Source organism: Triticum dicoccoides, chromosome 3A (genome assembly GCF_002162155.2).
Source record: "Triticum dicoccoides isolate Atlit2015 ecotype Zavitan chromosome 3A, WEW_v2.0, whole genome shotgun sequence".
In the NCBI taxonomy this organism is placed as follows: domain Eukaryota; kingdom Viridiplantae; phylum Streptophyta; class Magnoliopsida; order Poales; family Poaceae; genus Triticum; species Triticum dicoccoides.
This window is the reverse complement of record NC_041384.1, coordinates 554,407,486-554,430,631: the sequence shown is the minus strand read 5'-3', so window position 1 is coordinate 554,430,631 and position 23,146 is coordinate 554,407,486.

Below are 23,146 nucleotides of genomic sequence, written 5' to 3'. Positions count from 1 at the left end.
CGCTAGCACCTTACGATCGGGTAGACCGTTACACCTACTTTTCCCTACATCTGCTAGTCTACCACTGTAAGAGTTCGCACAACTTAATCAACTATGCTAGAGCCCATAATAGCTTGTGGCTGCACACGGAAGTTTCTAGCATGAATAATCTCATGATCCCTTTGAGCCTGGGTGGCGGTCCAAAAGAAAATAGGCAATCGCTGGAATACCCAGGTGCCTCAATCCACCCAGATGTGTACTTAAGTTGCCACCTTAAATAAACCATTAATTAACAATCTCACATCTGTCATGGATACACTCACCCAATCCACGTCTACTAGCATAGCATGGCATAATAGGCAAAAGTAGAAGTAACTCCCAAAGGTTTGATAATAACAGGTAATAGGTACTACCTCAACTACTTCCCAAACCCACAATTTAATTAGATCCTAATCATGCAATGTGTGAGGTTTGATCTAATGCAATAAAACTGGGTAGAGGGAAAAACATGATCAAAGTGTTACTTGCCTTGCTGATGATCCGGAAAACCTAGCGATTCGAAGTAGCAAGTGGCGCACTCCGGGTACTCTATCGCAAACAAACAAGCATACAATAAGTACTCAACTAATGCACAGGTAAAACTCAAATAAGATATCTAACCAGAAAGTTCAACTTAAGAACTCCAGTTGGCAAAAAGAATCAAATCGAACGAAGCAACGAAAGACAAACGGCAAAAGAAACAGGCTTCATTTACTATTCTAGATCTAAGGCAAATTTTACAGTGGCAAAAAACTTGTTTGAGTTGGTTAAACAGAAAGAGGGTTTCGAGAAGAAACTCCAGGCGCTTGAATCGCCTGATTCCGATAAACGAGCGAAAAGTTAGACTAAAACAAAAATCGGATCAGAAATCGCGATCAGAAAAACCGCGGATTTAATCCGAGAAAAAGAAAAATGACGAACGTTCGTTAAAACGAACGAACGGACGAATGCTCGCTAAATAAATAAACCATAAAAACCGATCTATTTAAAAAACCGAAACTAAAAAAACAAACAAAACCGATGGGAAACCGATCGGTTTTCTAAAAAAACGGCGGCGCGAGGTCTACCTCCGGCGAACGACGGTGGCGGCGGCGCGGCGCGGCGGCGGCGGCGGCGGCCTAGGGTTAGGGTTGGGGGAGGGCGCGGCTTGGGCTTGGCCTGGGGCGCTATAAAAGGCCCGGCCAGGCGGAGTCCTGGCCGGTTACGGCCCAAGGTCGGTTCGGACTTTTTCTTTAAATAGTTACGCTCGGAAAAAAACAAAAGGAATACTAAACGGACTCCAAAAATCCCGAAATAAATTTTGCCCGGCTTCTAAAATCAAGCCGCACAGGATGAACATTTATTTGGGGCCTAAATACAAATTTGAAAAACGCGCATTTTTCCTAAATTCAAATAAAATAGCAAATAAAACCAAATAAAATCTTATTTGATTTTTTTATTAAATCCCCAATATTTCTTTATTTTGGGAAGTCATTTTATTCCCTCTCTCACAATTTTTATAATATAAATAATTGAAGATAAAATAAATAAAATCAAATGATCCTTTTTTCAAAATTTGAGACAACTCAAATATGAGAATAACGAAATCCCCAACTCTCTCCGAGGGTCCTTGAGTTGCGTGAAATTTCTAGGATCAACCAAAATGCAATAAATATGATATGCAATGATGATCTAGTATATAACATTCCAAATTGAAAATTTGGGATGTTACACTGATGCATAGGAAGAGCAGTTGAATATACAAACATTGTCAACAAATGCAACGAGAAATACAAAAAAGGACGACATGATATAATTCACATATATGACGCTTGGCTAAACTGCATGGCATTCCATAATTCACATATATAATGCCTTGCAACAAGATAGCATTGCATAATTCACATATATGATGTCTTGCAACAAGATGGCATTGCATAATTCACATATATGGTAATTAGACACTAAAGAGGTGACATTCACACAAAGCATGTCTAATTCAGCAAATGGCATAGCAATGCAAGATACCATATGCACGATATGAGCAACATAACCCTGCCAAGTTAGAGCATGCACCTCGGGGGGAAATAGGACTGGTCATCTGTCTCTGAATCCTCCTCTAAGGAGCTATCCGTAACCAGCAAGACATGCACTTCGTCAGACAACATTGTCTGCTCTGGAGACCTTGTTTCCACTCCAGATTTTTCCATGACCGTGCCGAATGGCTGATGCACAGGAAGAGTAATTGAATGTTCTAAAATTGTTGAGAAATTTAACACGTAATAAAAAATGATGGCATGATATAATTCACATATAATATGACTGGCTAACCAGGGTGTCATTGCAAAATTCACATATATGATGCATGGCTAAACAAGATGGCATTGCATGATTCACATATACGGTAAAGAAACTAAACAGATGACATTCACATAAAGCATGTCTAAACTAAGTAGATGACATATTTGATGTATAAAGTAAGCAATGCAAGGCACCATATGCATGATATTACCAACATTAGCATGCCAAGTTAGAGCCAAGACCTCAGGGGGTAAATAGGAGTGGTCTTCTCCTTCTGAATCCCCCTCAGAACAGTTATATTCCTCTTGATTATAATCTAAAATGGGTGGAGGGGGGCTGCCTTTGCACCCACCATGGAGCGACGTCTGCATGAAATTTTATTGCCATGCAAGGCTCGTCTCTTTTGCTCTACATGTTCAGTTCCATTGTGTACAATAACTGACATGCATAGGAATAAAACATATATAGTGAGATTATGTAAGGAGTGCATGAACAAATCTAGAGTGTTGGTAGCAAACTGTGGATAGACCCAAAACCAATGATAGCAGACAGATAATAGCTTTAGTTAAAAAGATATAGATAATGGCTCCTTTAATGTTTGTTTGCACCCAACATGAAACTCATAGTAGACACCCGAGATTAACCAGATAGTAGACAGATAGTAGTGATTGCTGCCCCAATATGTACCCCACAACCATTTAAAAACTCAAGTTTCAGCATTAGTTTGGCCTAACTCAGAGTCTAATAGGTGAACATGACGATAAAGTAGTATGTCATCATATTAAGTGATGCATAGCGTAAGCAGACACGAAAGAGTGCGACCTCTCTTGCAGACCCGTGTAGTCCTCAAGGTCATCTGCTCTATTGATGATGGTAATGCAGTTGTCGTGGCTGCCGACGGCGGGGAAGAAGATCTGAGGCGGCAAAAGACAGTATGGAGAGCAGATTCCTGCTGTGGTGAACCCTTCCATCGTTGGAGCAGCTAAGCTAGGGTGGAACACAGTGCAGCAGGAGCAGGACAAACCACACAAGGTTTTCTTTGGCACATATCTGTAACAGAAGTAATTGTGTAAGGGCTTGTTTGAATTTGAGGATTCTAACAATGGAGGGATAGGAAATATACAGGAATAGGATAGGAATGCACATGCAAAACAGAGAATTTAAAAACACATGATTTCTACCAATCTGGGTGTTTGGTTCACAAGAATTGGAAGATCATAAGATGCAAAGAAGCATGATGAGATTAAGTCAAACCATAAGAAAATGTACGGTTATGATGCTATTTGATACTATCTCTTAGTCTTGTGCTTCATGAATAGGAATTTGAAAAGGAGGACAAGTGGAAATTAAAATTCCTATGGTTTTTCTTTCAAGGAGACACTAAAGGAACAGATCCTACAGTTTTCCTTTGCTCCATTCCTTTGAACCAAATGCATGAATAGTAGTACCATAGGAAACTTTCCAATTCCTATGTTTTTCCTTCACTTTTCCTTTCAAGCACTGGCGATTCTAGTAGGCAAGCTTGAGCAAGGAAAAGCCTACACTTAAAAAATGTTTTGTGCTACTTCTACTACTTTGGACCCATGCCACTGCCATACTAGCTCAACTCACAGGCCCATCCACAAATGCACAGCTCAAACGCACAGAGATAAATAATGATGGCGTTCAAGAGAGTCCATCACAAATAGCTAAGTTGTCTGGTACCTCAATGCTTGTCATAGAGTAGGATAAAATAATCGTATTTCACATTACTACGTGTGCTCAGTGGACAATAAATATAACATGTAGAGTAAAAAAGAGATGCAACAAGTGTACAACCTCTTTGGCGAAGCCATGTCGATCTCGGCGTGATTGGGTTGGTCGGTGAGGATGCTCAGGCTGACTTGGTTGTCGGAGGAGGGTAAGAAGATCTTAGGCGTCTGTAGATGGAGCCCGGGGTACTGCTCCGCTGTGATGGAGTGTTTCGTCGAGCAGCTTCGGTGAGTTGTATGACGCCGATGTTGAAGCGGGACAAGAGAGACAATGTTAACCTGAGTGGAATTCTAATAGCATCTCCAATAGGTGACGTAAAATACATAACTGCATAGTTCTAGATGTAAAATACATTAGCCGCTCATCTCTGAACTTAACTGTCGAAACTGAATTTAACTGTCGAAATTGAACTTAACTGTCGAAACTGAATTTTGCTGTCGAAACTGAACGCACTAGCGTAGAAAAGTAGTAGCAGCAGCGTGTGTGAGAGCCGGGGCAGCTGGTCATGTAGCAGTTCATCTTCAACCTCCACCCCCCTGAGCCGCCAGCCATCACCGGCCAAGCCGCCGCCCCCCGCAGCCCGCGGCCGGTGGTGCGATGCCCCGCCCATCCCAAAACCACTCTGCACCATCTGTCTGCCACCGCCCCGGTCATCCCTTTAGGCCCCCCCGTGCCGAGCTTTTTCTCCGGCGATTCCGACGCCACCGCCGGCGACCAACGCCCCCACCCTGAACCCTAAGATAGATAGTGGGGTACCTCTCTGGCGAGCCCCCCTCCCTGCTGCGGCTGGTTCTTCCTTAACTCCGGCGAGCCCCCCCTAAAAATCGACTGACCCAAAAGTCGATTCAGTCGCCTGAAGTGTAGCCAAATCAGAGTAGCATCTCAAGCAAGAGCAAGAGCGAGAGCAGTAGCGTGAGCAAGAGCAAAAGCAAGAGCAGACCAGGCAGGGGACCGAGAGCAAGAGTAGAGTAGCAGCGCGGGCGAGAGCTAAAGCAGCAGCAGCTCCTACTAATGTGGACGTCGCCGCCGAGGGAGCGACACCGTGGAGGAAGTGGTCGGCGGTGCCGCCATGGATGGAGCAGCACCATGTCGGCTCGGGACCAAGCGCCGACAGCACCGTGAGATCGAATGAATAAGGAAATGTGGCGATTAGTGTACAAACTCTTTGGTGGCGCCGATTAGGCGTCAGCTTCATCCAAGGAAACAGTGATGGTGATGCTCTTCCGACGGTGCAGGTGAAGACGGTGGTGTGGGAATGGAGGTGGCGTGAAAGACAAGGGGAACATCAGGGCAGCTCCTTGGAGGTGGAGGATGGGGTGGCTGAACCGGCGGGATGATGAGATCGACGATGGATCCTCATCCGGTACAGTGGATGAGGGACGTCGAGGTGTTGCTGTGGACGACGTCGTCGGGGAAGAGGCTCCGGCTGGGCAGCGGTGAGGTGGCGGGCGGAGGAGGGTGGGGTTTTGCGGCTGGAGTGGAGAGGTTATGGCGGCCGGGATTTCAAATGGGGAAAAGGAGGCGGTGGGAGGGGAACCATGACTTAGGGACGCGCTTGTCCGAAATGTGGGGTAAGTTACGTAAGTACCCCCACCGATTTGAGCTAGGCGGTTCTTTCGGTTCAGGGCTATCACAGGCATTTCGCGTGTCAGGATTTCGTAGGAGGTGGGAGTTTTCACGCTCATTGTAATTTTGGGATAGCAAGGTGCGGGTTGAGATGGAGGGAGTTTTCGGAGCACAACGAGACAAAGATATATCTTAAATATTTCGGGGTAACAAGGCGCGGGTTGAAGAGGCGGGAGTTTCGCAGCACGATAGACAGAGATGCTAGCTTGAAATTTTGGCATAACAAGGCGGGGCTTGAAATTTCGGGAGAACAAGCTTAACATGTACCCAAAAAAACAATTCGCACCTTATCACTAGGAGAGCCATGTCCTATTTTACTATATTACTAGAAATACATTCAAATACAACAACAAAAACTAAAAGAATCAGGACAACAAACATAATGTGTAGAGTACCAAAACAATTTGCACTTCCCTCAATAATAAAAAAACAATGTGTGTTGTCTAGCATATGGACTAATTAAATTTGAGTACATTTTCCCTGTTTGAATGGGATTGTACTCGGGTTAGTTATACAACCATCTAAATATTATCTTCACAACACATGACATGAATATAGGAGAAGTAAATTTCTATATAAATACGAACTACATGTACATACGATCTCAAATTCAAATATATGTATCCATTTTATCTTGAATTCAAATCATAGTACATGTATGCTCTAGCTAGATGTTCGGAATCTAAACCATGTATGATACTACGTACAATGTGTTTAACACGCACAACACACACACAAACACCATTTAGACTGGTAAGGTACACGTGCATTGCACGCATGAGATTTGGCAACCAAATTATGAATAAATACCACATTGTAGCATGTAAGCTTTGAGTCATATATGCATGATGTAGATGTTCATTTAATTCTTATAGTTCATTTCATTCAAAATCATCTAGTTTTTATAAGAAAGCTAATCTATTTTAAAATTCATGGAATTGTGCGTTGTAAAGCATAAAGTAAAAACAAATAATGGCAAATCATGTAGAAAAACATTTGGGCAATTTTGATATGGAAGATTCTAGAACAAAGAAGAAGTGATCGTGTTTTTAGGTTTGTGCATTATGCTTAAGTTCAACCATGGAGTCTTCTAGATTTTACATGTGGCAAAATCTGGTGGAATCTAGATGATATCCAACGGCCAGTAGTGCTCAAATTTGTCATCTCTGCACCATCGAATTGGCTTCATCCAACGACCATCTTTCAAAGTTAAAGTTATCCGCACACTATATATAAAATATAAAATATAGGGGTACAGATATAGATATGTGATGCGAAAGCCAACCATCATCTCCAGTTAGAATAGTGTGTCCATGCACGGATGCAATGTGGCCAAACGATGTCTGCCATTGGTATCTCAAAATTCAAATCAGTCTGACCTTGTTCAATGTGTATACAGTACAACATGCTCATTTCCAAACCACACCACACATTTCTCAGTTATATTCATGCATGCATGGGTTTCAAACATCATGATATCTTATTCAAATATTTGAATTCAACTTTACATTGATTATGACCTCACCTTGTCTTTTACACCCACACAGCCGTCTTCTCTTTATAATTGTACTACTAATTTTCTCTCGTGCATGCATGCACACACACTACCAGTCGGCATTATCCATCGCATACATGCAATCATTTTCTTCAGGTCGGTCTCCCATGCATGCACACACACACACCTCCCCCTCTCCATCATATCGGGCATTCTTTATCTCTCACGTGCATGCGCAACGATGATGTTCCTCTAAATGGTTTAAGTTGATGAATTTTTCCTCCTCGTAAATGATTAGCAGTGCTTGGCCCCCTAGCTCATTTATTTCACATGACTCCGCTACTGAGCACAACAGCGCATATTCTCGCCCCCTATCTTTAAATATCGATCTCGCACATGTGCACTCCTTCATAGTCTCCCTCCACTTGGACCCTCGCACCATCTTCTAGCCCCCCACCGGATTTTGCCACATGTACAATCTAGCAGACTCCATGGTTGAACTTAAGCATAATGCACAAACCTCAAAACACAAGTGCTTCTCCTTTGTTCTATAATTTTCTGTATCATAACGGCCCAAACTTTTTTCCTAGTTGAATTGCCATTATTTGTTTTTTACTTTATGCTTTACAACACACAATTCCATGAATCATAAAATAGATTAAGGGCTTCTGTGATTCAAAGGATTCTCAAAGGAATTTTGGAGGATTGTAATCCTTAGGAATTTTTCCTATCTTGGTTGTTTGATTCGACGGATTGTAAACCATAGGAATTTTTCCATAGGATTCATTTGCCCTATATTTCATAGGAAACATCCCATCCACTCAAACTTGTTTGAAAGAATCCTGCATTTTTCTATGCACAATCAAACACTCGTACAATCCTATAGGATTCAATACGACATTCCACTCTAATCCCATGTTTTTCCTATTCCCGCGTTTTGGAAATCCTATGAATCAAAGAGGCCCTAGTTTTTTTATAAAAACTAATTGATTTTGAATGAGTTGAACTATAAGAATTAAACGAACGTCTACATCAGGCGTATATGACTCAAAGCTTACATGCTATAGTGTGGTATTTATTCATAATTTGGTTGCCAAATCTGATGCGTGCAATGCATGTGTACCTTACTATTACTTCGAGTATCCGCAAAAGACGTAAATTAGAATTCCAATGGCACGCTACACAGTGTCTCTCTTATAGTTCATGAAGCCACATGGCGCATGTGGAGGCGTTGTCGCGACCTCCTTGTGGGATTGATCACAGTGACGTGCTGCTGGTTCCAGAAGAATGTACTTGTCCTCTCTGAGGCACACTAGCGGTACATGCATGAAGCGAAGATGTGCACGCATGCCACACATACACTCATTCCCTCGCACGCACACGCGGGTACATGGGGGGACACATTTTTGTACTAAGATCCACCCCATGTGATACTTTGACGCGTATAAAGTCCTTCACTTCATTGATGGTCAATTAATACAGCGCATGCAAATTGAGTGGACGTGAGGGAGGAAGAAAGACATTACTACTCCACTGCGTGCATGCGAGTAGTTAAATCATGGGTTGCTACTTCCATTAGTCTCCTTCGTATTTTGTGCCAATTTTTTAGCATAGTTTTAAGTAACATAATATTTATGCATGTCATAAAAAGTGGCACAAAAAAGGGGCCAATAAACCAAGACGCAGGCAACATGATCAATTTTTGCCAGGGCTACTGTTGGTGGCCTTTGTATTTAAATATGGACGGAGTGCAGTAGTACTATCTTTATCTTAGCCTCGTAGGGCTCTCCCAGCGCCTAGGCTTGCCTCCCCGCCTCGCTCACCGCATTCCGCCATGGAGGATCCCGCCATGGATAATCCCTTAGATCCCAGGATCCGCCGGGCTGCCCTCTCGCTGCGGACCGCAGCACTGCCGCCTTTGAGCGAAACCCACATGTGTTTTAGAGGGGATCCATTGCTCTGGAATCACAGATCGGTGGCGTCGGAGGACATGCCAGGGTTGTGTTTCAGGTGGTGGGCAGCAAGGGCAAATCAGATCAAGGAAGCGTCGCATTGATTGGAGAGAAGTTCCAAGGAGCTACGCCTGGCGCAGCATAAGGCGGAGGCGCAAGTCGATCTCAGGGGAGAGATGCTGAGGGATGTCAGCATCTGGCAGCGTCGCATTGATTTCGAGCTAGGGCTAATGGCAGAGATCATATTCACAGAGTCGACTGCAGAGGAAAGAATGTGCATGCCTGCGTAATGTCATGAGCAGCCGGTGCAGCAGTTCAAATGGGCGGTAGAAGAAGCCAAATCCCGGGACCGGTTGCGGCGGCGCCGCTGGGCATGCATCGTAGGCAAGGTGATCTGCCCTCCTTCCCCGCCAGCGATGCAGTGACCTAGTTGGTTGCTGCTGCAGTGAACTTGCAACACCATGTCGGTTTGCAACCTTGACAATCACTCCATCTATATGTATTGTATTCCTGTGAAAATACTTGGTCATTTGGAAAAAGATGGTAATTAATTTATCACTAGTTTTAGAATGCTTGGTCATGACAATCAACCGAAGCCACAACCAGAAGTCTCCATCGCGTAATACTTTACGGTCGGACGCACCAATAGACGGTCGGTCGGACCCACGTCTCACCGAAGGGACACGCATCGGCTTGGTCTGACATGTATGACCAGTTACATCATTGACTTGTGCGACTGCATTTGAGCAGTGTAGTACTCCCTCTATCTCAGTTTACAAGTCTTGCACGTGTACCTAGGTCGTTAATTTGACCAACTTAATAACAGGCATACATTACAAAAAATCATTACAAACTTCAAATATTCAGAGTATTTGTTGTGTTAAACAATTTAATTTATATAAGTTACATTGATAACCTAGATACACGTGCAAGCCTTGTAAACTGGAGATGGAGGGAGTACTTGAAATTTATGTTCCACTAAACTCATCGAGAGCCGTTTCAGGCCTCGAAACCACAACCATCAATTAATCTTTAGCTTATTCCCATCACATTCCAAAAGTGCATAAAATGCTCCCACCTTGTTTCTTGTTTCTTAACATATCAACCAATAAGAGATGTGGGGCGTGCATGTTTTCAATGACTCAAGACTACCAAACACGACATGCAGTGGTTAGTCCATTGCATGCAATGCTATTAATTAGCAAATAAACATTAAGTTCTCTTGTTCTCCCCTCCTTCTTGGTCATGGTGCACAACCTAAGATGACTTATTCACCTAGACGGAGGGAGTAGTATAATTAAGTGCAAACCTGCTCACACTTAGTACTTGTCAAACCTGAACATGTTCCCACTATGCATGTTTTAGTACTAGTGCTAGTACTAGGTTATAAAAAGGGGAACTAGTACCTAGCATAAAATCACTCTACCTCTTCCTCCTCATAAGTCTTTCTTGTTCGTCCGTCCTTGCCATGGCCGGTTGATACGTCCATTTTGCATCATGCCTTTATATCGATATTTATTGCATTATGGGTTGTTATTACACATTATGTCACAATACTTATGCCTATTCTATCTTATTTTACAAGGTTTACATAAAGAGGGAGAATGCCGGCAGCTGGGATTCTGGGCTGGAAAAGGAGCAAATATTATAGACCTATTCTACACAGCTCCAAAAGTCCTGAAACTTCACGGAAGACGTTTTCAGAATATATAAAAAATACTGAGCACAAGAAGTTCACCAGGGGGCCACACCCTGCCCACGAGGGTGGGGGCGCGCCCCTACCTCGTGGGCCCCTTGGTGGCCCTCCGATGGCCATCTTATGCTATATGGAGTCTTTTGATGAGAAAAAAAATCATAAGCCATCTCCTCGGACGAAACTCCGCCGCCACGAGGCGGAACCTTGGCGGGTCCAATCTAGGGCTCCGACAGAGCTGTTCTGTCGGGGAAACTTCCCTCCGGGAGGGGGAAATCATCGCCATCATCATCACCAACGCTCCTCTCATCGAGAGAGGGCAATCTCCATCAACATCTTCACCAGCACCATCTCCTCTCAAAACCCTAGTTCATCTCTTGTATCCAATTCTTGTCTCCAAGTCCGGGATTGGTACTAGTAGGTTGCTAGTAGTGTTAATTACTCCTTGTAGTTGATGCTAGTTGGTTTATTTGGTCGAAGATCATATGTTCAGATCCTATATGCATATTAATACCCCTCTGATTATGAACATGATTATGCTTTGTGAGTAGTTACATTTGTTCCTGAGGACATGGGAGAAGTCTTGCTATTAGTAGTCATGTGAATTTGGTATTCGTTCGATATTTTGATGAGATGTATGTTGTCTCTCTTCTAGTGGTGTTATGTGAACGTCGACTACATAACACTTCACCATTATTTGGGCCTAGAGGAAGGCATTGGGAAGTAATAAGTAGATGATGGGTTGCTAGAGTGACAGAAGCTTAAACCCTAGTTTATGCGTTGCTTCGTAAGGGGCTGATTTGGATCCATATGTTTCTTGCTATGGTTAGGTTTACCTTAATACTTTTGTTGTAGTTTAGGATGCTTGCAATAGAGGTTAATCATAAGTGGGATGCTTGTCCAAGTAAGGACAGTACCCAAGAACCGGTCCACCCACATACCAAATTATCAAAGTACCGAACGCGAATCATATGAACGTGATGAAAACTAGCTTGACGATATTCCCATGTGTCCTCAGGAGCGCTTTTATCTATATAAGAGTTTGTCCAGGCTTGTCCTTTTCTACAAAAAGGATTGGGCCACCTTGCTGCACTTTATTTACTTTTGTTACTTGTTGCTCGTTACAAATTATCCTATCACAAAACTATCTGTTACCACTTATTTCAGTACTTGCAAAGAATACCTTGCTGGATACCGCTTATCATTTCCTTGTGCTCCTCGTTGGGTTCGACACTCTTACTTATCGAAAGGACTATGATAGATCCCCTATACTTGTGGGTCATCAAGATTCTTTTCTGGCGTTGTTGCCGGGGAGTGAAGCGCCTTTGGTAGGTGGAATTTGGTAAGGAAAATTTATATAGTGTCCTGAAATTTACTATCACTTGTTACTATGGAAAGTAATCCTCTGAGGGGCTTGTTCGAGGTATCTTCACCCCGACCAGTAGAGCAAAGAGTTGCTCCTCAACCTACTGAACCTACTGAAAATGAAAATGTCTGCTTTGAAATTCCTTCGGGTACGATAGAAAAACTGCTAGCTAGTCCTTTTGCAGGAGACGGAACAACGCATCCTGATGAGCACCTAATATATGTGGATGAAGTTTGTGGATTATTTAAGCTTGCAGGTGTACCTGGAGATGTTATTAAGAAGAAGGTCTTCCCTTTATCTTTGAAGGAAGATGCATTGACATGGTATAGGCTATGTGATGATACGGGGTCATGGAACTACAAACGGTTGAAATTGGAATTTCATTAGAAGTTTTATCCTATGCATCTTGTTCATCGTGATCGCAATTATATATATAATTTTTGGCCTTGCGAAGGAGAAAGCATCGCTCAAGCTTGGGGAGGCTTAAATCAATGTTATATTCATGCCCCAATCATGAGCTCTCAAGAGAGATGATTATTCAAAATTTATATGCTCGGCTTTCTGATAACAATCGCACCATGCTCGATACTTCTTGTGTTGGCTCTTTTATGACGAAGACTATTGAATTCAAATGGGATTTATTGGAAAGAATTAAATGCAACTCCGAAGATTGGGACCTCGACCAAGGTAAGGAGTCAGGTATGACACCTAAGTTTGATTGTGTTAAATCTTTTATGGATACCGATGTTTTCCGTAAATTTAGCACTAAATATGAACTTGACTTTGAGATAGTAGCTTCTTTCTGTGAATATTTTGCTACTTATGTTGATCTCCCCAAGGAGAAGTGGTTTAAATATCATCCTCCCATGGAAGTAAAAGTAGCTGCACCTATTAAAGTTGAAGAAAAGACTATCACTTATAATGATCCTATTATTCCTACTTCTTATGTTGAGAAACCACCTTTCCCTATTAGGATAAAGGATCATGCTAAAGCTTCAACTGTGGTTCGTAAAAGAAATATTAGAACATATACACCTCCTGAGCAAGTTAAAGTTGAACCTAATATTGCTATTGTTAAAGATCTTTTGGCTGATAATATTGATGGGCATGTTATTTATTTCTGTGATGAAACTGCTAGAATTGCTAAACCTTGTGCTAAAGATAAACCTAGACTTGTGGTAGGCATGCCTGTTATTTCTGTTAAAATAGGAGATCATTGTTATCACGGCTTATGTGATATGGGTGCCAGTGCTAGTGCAATACCTATTGACCTATATAGAGAAAGTATGCATGATATTGCACCTGTTGAGTTAGAAGATATTGATTTCACAATTAAACTTGCCAATAGAGATACTATTTCACCAATGGGAATTGTTAGAGAGGTTGAAGTCTTGTGTGGGAAAACTAAATATCCTGCTGATTTTCTTATTCTTGGTTCCCCACAAGATAGCTTTTGTCCCATTATATTTGGTAGACCCTTCTTAAACACTGTTAATGCTAAGATAGATTGCAAAAAGGATGTTGTTACTATCGGTTTAGATGATATGGCTCATGAATTTAATTTCTCTAAATTTAGTAGACAACACCGTGAAGAAGAATTACCTAGTAAGGATGAAATTATTGGTCTTGCTTCTATTGTCGTACCTCCTAGTGATCCTTTAGAACAATATTTGCTAGACCATGAAAATGATATGTTTATGAATGAAAGAAGGGAAATAGATGAAGTATTCTTTAAACAGGAACCTATTCTGAAACACAATTTTCCTGTAGAAATCCTTGGGGATCCTCCTCCACCCAAGGGTGATCCCGTGTTTGAGCTTAAACCATTGCCTGATACTCTTAAATATGCTTATCTTGATGAGAAAAAGATATATCCTATAATTATTAGTGCTAACCTTTCAGAGCATGAGGAAGAGAGATTATTGAAAACTCTGAAGAAGCACCGTGCTGCTATTGGGTATACTCCTGATGATCTTAATGGCATTAGTCCCACTCTATATCAACATAAAATAAATTTGGAATAAGATGCTAAACCAGCTCGTGATCATCAACGATGGTTGAATCCTAAAATGAAAGAAGTGGTAAGAAAGGAAATACTAAAGCTCCTTGAGGCGGGTATAATCTATCCCGTTGCTGATAGTCAGTGGGTAAGTCTTGTCCATTGTGTCCCTAAGAAGGGAGGTATTACTGTCGTTCCTAATGATAAAGATGAATTGATTCCTCAAAGAATTATTATAGGTTATAGGATGGTAATTGATTTCCTAAAATTAAATAAGGCCACTAAAAAGGATCATTACCCCTTACCTTTTATCGATCAAATGCTAGAAAGATTATCCAAACATACACATTTTTGCTTTCTAGATGGTTATTCTGGTTTCTCTCAAATACTTGTGTCAGCCAAGGATCAATCAAATACTACTTTTACTTGCCCTTTTGGTACTTTTGCTTATAGACGTATGCCTTTTGGTTTATGTAATGCACCTGCTACCTTTCAAAGATGCATGATGACTATATACTCTGACTTCTATGAAAAGATTTGTGAGGTTTTCATGGACGATTTCTCCGTCTATGGATCTTCTTTTGATGATTGCTTGAGCAACCTTGATTGAGTTTTGCAGAGATGTGAAGAAACTAATCTTGTCTTGAATTGGGAAAAGTGCCACTTTATAGTTAATGAAGGTATTGTCTTAGGGCATAAAGTTTCTGAAAGAGGTATTGAAGTTGATAAAGCCAAGGTTGATGCTATTGAAAAAATGCCATGCCCCAAGGACATCAAAGGTATAAGAAGTTTCCTTGGTCACACCGGATTTTATAGGGGGTTCATTAAGGACTTCTCAAAAATTTCTCAGCCTCTGACTAATTTATTACAAAAAGATATACCATTTGTCTTTGATGATGATTGTGTAGAAGCATTTGAAATACTTAAGAAAGCATTGATCTCTGCACCTATTGTTCAGCCACCTGATTGGAATTTACCCTTTGAAATTATGTGTGATGCTAATGATTATGTTGTAGGTGATGTTCTAGGGCAAAGAGTTGATAAGAAATTAAACGTTATTCAATATGCTAGTAAAACCCTAGACAATGCTCAAAGAAAGTATGCTACTACTGAAAAAGAATTCTTAGCAATTGTATTTGCTTGTGATAAGTTCATACCTTATATTGTTGATTCTAAAGTAACTATTCACATTGATCATGCTGCTATTAAATATCTTATGGGAAAGAAAGATGCTAAACCTAGACTTATTAGATGGGTTCTCTTGCTACAAGAATTTGACTTACATATTGTAGATAGAAAGAGAGCTGAGAACCCCGTTGCAGACAACATGTCTAGGTTAGAAAATGTGCTTGATGACCCACTACCTATTGATGATAGCTTTCCTGATGAGCAATTAAATGTCATAAATGCTTCTCATACTGCTCCATGGTATGCTAATTATGCTAATTACATTGTTGCCAAATTCATACCACCTAGTTTCACATACCAGCAAAAGAAAAAGTTCTTCTATGATTTGAGGCATTACTTTTGGGATGACCCACATCTTTATAAAGAAGGAGTAGATGGTGTTATTAGACGTTGTGTACCTAAGCATGATCAGGAACAGATCCTACGCAAGTGTCACTCCGAAGCTTATGGAGGACACCATGCTGGAGATAGAACTACAGATAAGGTATTGCAATCTGGTTTTTATTGGCCTACTCTCTTCAAGGATGCCCGTAAGTTTGTCTTATCTTGTGATGAATGTCAAATAATTGGTAATATTAGTAGACGTCAAGAAATGCCTATGAACTATTCACTCGTTATTGAACCATTTGATGTTTGGGGCTTTGACTATATGGGACCTTTTCCTGCCTCTAATGGTTATACACATATTTTAGTTGATGTTGATTACGTTACTAAGTGGGTAGAAGCTATTCCAACTAGTAGTGTTGATCATAACACTTCTATTAAAATGCTTAAAGAAGTTATTTTTCCAAGATTTGGAGTCCCTAGATATTTAATGGCTGATGGTGGTTCACATTTTGTTCATGGTGTTTTCCGTAAAATGCTTGCTAAGTATGATGTTAATCATAGAATTGCATCCCCTTATAACCCTCAGTCTAGTGGTCAAGTAGAATTGAGTAATAAAGAGCTCAAATTAATTATGCAAAAGACTTCAATACGTCTATAAAGAATTGGTCCAAGAAACTTGATGATGCATTATGGGCCTATAGAACTGCATATAAAAATCCTATGGGTATGTCTTTGTATAAAATAGTTTATGGAAAAGCATGTCACTTACCTCTTAAACTAGAACACAAGGCATATTTGGCTATTAAAGAGCTCAATTATGATTCTAAACTTGCCGGTGAGAAGAGATTATTTGATATTAGCTCACTCGATGAATGGAGAATCCAAGCCTACGAAAATGCCAAGTTGCTTAAAGAAAAAGTTAAAAGATGGCATGATAAAAGGATACAAAAGCATGAGTTTAATGTAGGTGATTATGTATTGCTATACAACTCTCGTTTAAGATTTTTTGCAGGAAAACCTCTCTCTAAATGGGAAGGTCCTTACGTTATCGAGGAGGTCTATCGTTTCGGTGCCATAAAAATCAACAACTTTGAAGGCACAAATCCGAAGGTGGTGAACGGTCAAAGAATCAAACATTATATCTCAGGTAATCCCATAAATGTTGAAACCAATGTTATTGAAACCGTAACCCCAGAGGAATACATAAGGGACACTTTCCGGAATGTTTCAGACTCTGAAAAGGAATAGGTATGTGGTACGGTAAGTAAACCGACTCCAAAACAGTTTTTAAGGCAATATTTCTCCATTTTGGAATATTTAGAAAAATAGAAAAATAAGAAGCAGTCTGAGAAGGACACGAGGCCTTCACGAGGGTGGAGGGCGTGCCCTACCCTACTGGGCGCGCCCCCTACCTCGTGAGCACCTCGTGCGCTCTCCGGACTTTGTTTTCTTGCACAATACGTATTTTGGTCGGTAAAAATTCATTATATAATCTCCCGGGGGTTTTGACTCCCATATCACGCAATTATCCTCTGTTTGTGTTTCGAGCTATTGCTGCTGCAGATTAGAGCAAGATGTCTTCGCAAGAGTCAGTCGGAGAGAGCCGGGTGTCTCATCTGGCACCAAGATCAATGACAAACAACAATGTTGACCTCTTTGGGCCAGCAACGGAGGAAGAGATGGAGGCTGATTTGAAGAGGATAGATGCCATGGAAGAGGATCAAGAAGTCACTTCCCGCTTCCGAGCTGGATTGACAATGGGAGAACTGCAGAGCTCGGCTATTCCAAACTCGGTTATCCCTTCCAATGTTAGATTTCTTTCTTATGAGAATATGAAAAAGAGTGTCACTGGTTCTCCCACAGCTATGCAGCACCCTTGGATCCAGGGAGCTTTGGCTGTTATAGGAAAACTCCGAAAGGAAATAATGGACCTCAAGCAGCAAGTCAATAAGCTCGAGGAGGAGAATCGTATCCTGAGGGGCATCATCATCAAGAATATCACATCACCATCCCCGAAAAGAGAGACATAATCACATGGGTATGGGCACTCCCCTTGGCAACTGTCAAGCTTGGGGGAGTGCCCCGGTATCGTATCACCATCACTTTTATCTTTACCGTTTTTCTTAATTCGATCCTTTTGGTAATATTTTGATCTAGTAGAATAAAGTTTATGGCATGAACTAGTTTTGAGTTTTGCTTTATGATCCCTCTATGTAATCGAGTCCGTGAGCTATATATAATAAAGATTAGTGTTGAGTCAAGGGCTTGATTATTTTGCCATGATCCTAAGTGAATAAAATAAAAGAGAAATAAATAAAAAAGGAAACAAAGAGATCATATGGATCTTATGGAGAGTAATGAGCTCACATAGAAAAAGTATGATGAATAAAAGTTGTTGAGAGTTGACAAACATAGTTTTGGCCATCGTTGCAATTAATAGGAAGTAATAAAGAAAGAGAGGTCTTCACATATAAATATACTATCTTGGACATCTTTTATGATTGTGAGCACTCATTAAAATATGACATGCTAAAGAGTTGACGTTGGACAAGGAAGACAACATAATGGGTTATGTTTTCTTACATCTGAGATAAATTATATTGTCATGGATCATCCAACATGGTTGATATTGCCTTTCCCCCTCATGCTAGCCAAATTCATCACACCAAGTAGAGATACTACTTGTGCTTCCAAATACCCTTAAACCAGTTTTGCCATGAGAGTCCACCATACCTACCTATGGATTGAGTAAGATCCTCCAAGTAAGTTGTCATCGGTGCAAGCAATAAAAATTGCTCTCTAAATATGTATGACTTATTAGTGTGGGAGAAAATAAACTTTATACGATCATGTGATATGGAAGAAATAAAAGCGACAGACTGCATAATAAAGGTCCATATCACAAGTGGCAATATAAAGTGACGTTCTTTCGCATTAAGATTTTGTGCATCCAACCATAAAAGTGCATAACAACCTCTGCTTCCCTCTGCGAAGGGCCTATCCTTTACTTTTATCTCCTACCTTGCATAAGAGTCATGGTGATCTTCACCCGTCCTTTTTACATTTTATCCTTTGGCAAGCACAGTATGTTGGAAAGATCCTGGTATATATGGCTAATTGGATGTGAGTTTTCATGAACTATTATTGTTGACATTACCCTTGAGGTAAAACGTTGGGAGGCAAAACTATAAGCCCATATCTTTCTCTGTGTCCGATTAAAACTCCATACCCATAAGTATTGCATGAGTGTCAGCAATTGTGAAAGACTATATGATAGTTGAGTATGTGGACTTGCTGAAAAGCTCTTATATATTGACTCTTTCCTATGTTATGATAAATTGCAATTGCTCCAATGACTGAGATTATAGTTTGTTAGTTTTCAATGAAGTTTATGATTCATACTTGAAATTGTGATTGAATTGTTACTCTAGCATAAGAGATCATATGACAAGAATTATATAAGTTGTTGTTCTAAGAATGATCATGATGCCCTCATGTCCGTATTTTACTTTTATCGACACATCTATCTCTAAACATGTGGACATACTTTTCGATTTCGACTTTCGCTTGAGGACAAGCGAGGTCTAAGCTTGGGGGAGTTGATATGTCCATTTTGCATCATGCTTTTATATCGATATTTATTGCATTATGGGCTGTTATTACACATTATGTCACAATACTTATACCTATTCTCTCTTATTTTACAAGGTTTACATAAAGAGGGAGAATGCCGGCAACTGGGATTCTGGGCTGGAAAAGGAGCAAATATTAGAGACCTATTCTGCACAGCTCCAAAAGTCCTGAAACTTCACGGAAGACGTTTTCAGAATATATAAAAAATACTGAGCGCAAGAAGTTCACCAAGGGGGCCACACCCTGCCCACGAGGGTGCGGGGCGCGCCCTACCCCCTCGGCACGCCCCCCTACCTTGTGGGCCCCCTGGTGGCCCTTCAATGGCCATCTTCTGCTATATGGAGTCTTTCGATGAGAAAAAAATCATAAGCCATCTCCTTGGACGAAACTCCGCCGCCACGAGGCGGAACCTTGGCGGATCCAATCTAGGGCTCCGGCAGAGCTGTTCTGCCGGGGAAACTTCCCTCCGGGAGGAGGGAAATCATCGCCATTGTCATCACCAACGCTCCTCTCATCAGGAGAGGGCAATCTCCATCAACATCTTCACCAGCACCATCTCCTCTCAAAACCCTAGTTCATCTCTTGTATCCAATTCTTGTCTCCAAGTCCGGGATTGGTACTAGTAGGTTGCTAGTAGTGTTAATTACTCCTTGTAGTTGATGCTAGTTGGTTTATTTGGTGGAATATCATATGTTCAGATCCTATATGCATATTAATACCCCTCTGATTATGAACATGATTATGCTTTGTGAGTAGTTACGTTTGTTCCTGAGGACATGGGAGAAGTCTTGCTATTAGTTGTCATGTGAATTTGGTATTCGTTCGATATTTTGATGAGATGTATGTTGTCTCTCTTCTAGTGGTGTTATGTGAACGTCGACTACATAACACTTCACCATTATTTGGGCCTAGAGGAAGGCATTGGGAATTAATAAGTAGATGATGGGTTGCTAGAGTGACAGAAGCTTAAACCCTAGTTGATGTGTTGCTTCGTAAGGGGCTGATTTGGATCCATATGTTTCATGCTATGGTTAGGTTTACCTTAATACTTTTGTTGTAGTTGTGGATGCTTGCAATAGAGGTTAATCATAAGTACTATCACAAAACTATCTGTTACCACTTATTTCAGTACTTGCAGAGATTACCTTGCTGGAAACCGCTTATCATTTCCTTCCGCTCCTCGTTGGGTTCGACACTCTTACTTATCGAAAGGACTACGATAGATCCCCTATACTTGTGGGTCATCACCGGTGTGCATAGCTCTAGGTTGAGAACTATCCGAACTACTCGTAACAAGGGAGCGGCCACCAAGGTTGCGGGAAAAAAGAGGGCGCGCCGCCTCGCAGAGACCTCGAAAGATCTCTCACGGGCAGGCGATGGCTCCCAAGAGCGCCCTAGCCGCGGAGGCGAACATGCCGGCATGCCCAATCAGCTCAATAAGCAGAAGGAGTTCATCCATGGCTTGGTGGATCTGCTGAAGGAGAGCCTCGATGACGTGCCCGCTGAGCTTAATGAGCAGGGGGAGTTGACCGCCGGCTTGGTGATGCTGCCGAAGAAGAGCATTGCCTCGGAGAAGAAGGCGCCCGACGAAATCTTGCAACTTCAGGAGGACAAGGCGAAGCTCTGCCACGAGCTCGACCTGCTGAAGGAGGAGAACGCCGGTTGGAAGAAGCTAGATGAGAATAGTAGTTCCTCAATAAAGATGTTGCAGGCCCTCGTCATGGAACAGAAGGAGGAGTTGGCGAAGCTCCGCATCGAGCACCCGGCTGCTGTCAAGGTACGTAATGCGGCCGTGGAACAGATGATGAAGGCTCGCGTCGAGAAATCCGCGTCATGGACGGAATGAAGAAGATGGCAGAGGAGACGCGCAAGGAGATGGAGGTCGTGGAGGCGATGAAGAATCAGTTATGACTCTGCGGCCAGCAACCCTTCATGTAGTAGAGAGCAGCGCCCCAGACTTGTGTGTGCGTCTTCCTTCTTTTTGGGGGGTGATAATCTTCCTTCTTCTTTTGCCCTTGTGTTTCTTCTTTTGCTTCGGGTGTTCCGCCGCACGTGTCATGTTCTCTGTGAGGCATGAATAGAACAATGCTAACAATAAGATGACTAGCAAATTAGATCATTTTTATCGCCATATGGCATTGGGCTGTCGTGTTTCGTGCTCCTTCGTCGTACTACTCCAGTGGAAAACTTGAGTATACCGCACGGTTCTTTGCTCCTCCTCAGGTCGTCGGCACATTTATACGAGCAGTCAAATCACAAGGCCCCGCCTTCCAGCAGTAATGAGCCGTCAAATCACAAAGGCTCTCGCCTCTCTTGAAACCTACCAAGCTAGACTGCCCCCGCCTTCTAGCCTTTTAAAAATGTATACTTTCATACAGTAGTAGTATCGATGGATTGCGCCATGGAGCAAAACTAACAAGATGGAATTAAAGAAAAAAGGTGATACATAGAGAGCGCTCGTCGCCAAATTATGCATATAGTACTATTAAAAAAGCTAGTACATGCTTAAATGGGGTGCTAAATTATATTAAAGAAATTAGCATACCTATTTAATTCTTGGGTTCTTGTTATTTATGCCACTAGTTGTGTATCACTACTCAGTTTTGCCATTAGAAATTACAACTACTCAAAAATGTCATCGATCCGTGAGATGCCTGCTCAAAAATGCAATTATATATCTCAAAAATGACATCGTTAAGTTAGATGTTTACTCAAAAATGCCATTAGAAATTGTGATTTTCACGTAAAACCCGTTGACCATGTTACATGACAAAAATAAGCCGATTCTCACAATGATAAGTGTGGCCCCACTTGTCAGGAGTAACCAAGCGAATAATTTTATAGGAAAATAAGAACTTGTTGGGATCAAGTAGGCCCCACACTTTATTTTACTGTAGTGAGATAGAGGGAGAGCTGCCATGTTGGTCCATCGGTATTTATGTCATTATAACATGGCAAAAGAGATTTGAGTCACAATAATGGTGTCCGGCACGACACACCCCTCAAATAAAACTAAGCACCCTGAAATTCTTTGACAAAACTAAGCACCCTGAAATTCTTTGACAACTAAACTGCTGGCTATATGATGTTGGCCATATATATTGTACGTATATAATGTGAAGAAACGAGTGGTAGTCGTAGTACAATACCAACTAAAAGATGAACTGTAAGAAATACTAGTATGTACGTACTGAAGAGTTAAAGTAATGAGAAGAAACATAACATAGTTCTGCTGGGGGCTCAGCACAACACACCCCTCAAATAAAACTAGGCACACCAGAAATTAAACTACGCAACTAATCCGGTAGACACTGCATTAGAACCACCATGAGCAACGACACTGCCACCTTACTCGAAGTCCTCATCCACGTCCTCGACTTCGTCCTTGTCCCTCTTCCTCTTGGCCGATACTTCTTTGCTTGAACCGCACACTTGGCTCTTGCTCTTCATCCAACCCTTGTAGATATTGAAACAAAGGTAGCCAAACATTGCAGCGTAGTGGATGTGGTCTATATCTAGTACATTCCACTGCCATGCACGATGAAACGTGTGCGGAGGTTTCTTCAGTTTACCGTACGAAGGATGAACCATGGCTCCTGCCAGGGTCAGCATTGAAGGATGATCACGGGAGTGCACCAACCCTTCCTTCTGGAGGTCGAAGGGGTTGCCTACAACGAGGCCTATCTGTCCTAGGATTTCCTTGTCATTCCTAAAGTCTACAGTAATGAATTTGACTCGGTCGCCCTTGAGGAACTTCTTAAATTCCTCTCAATGTCGGCATGGCATATGTGGTAGACCAAGCATAAGTCATGCACGC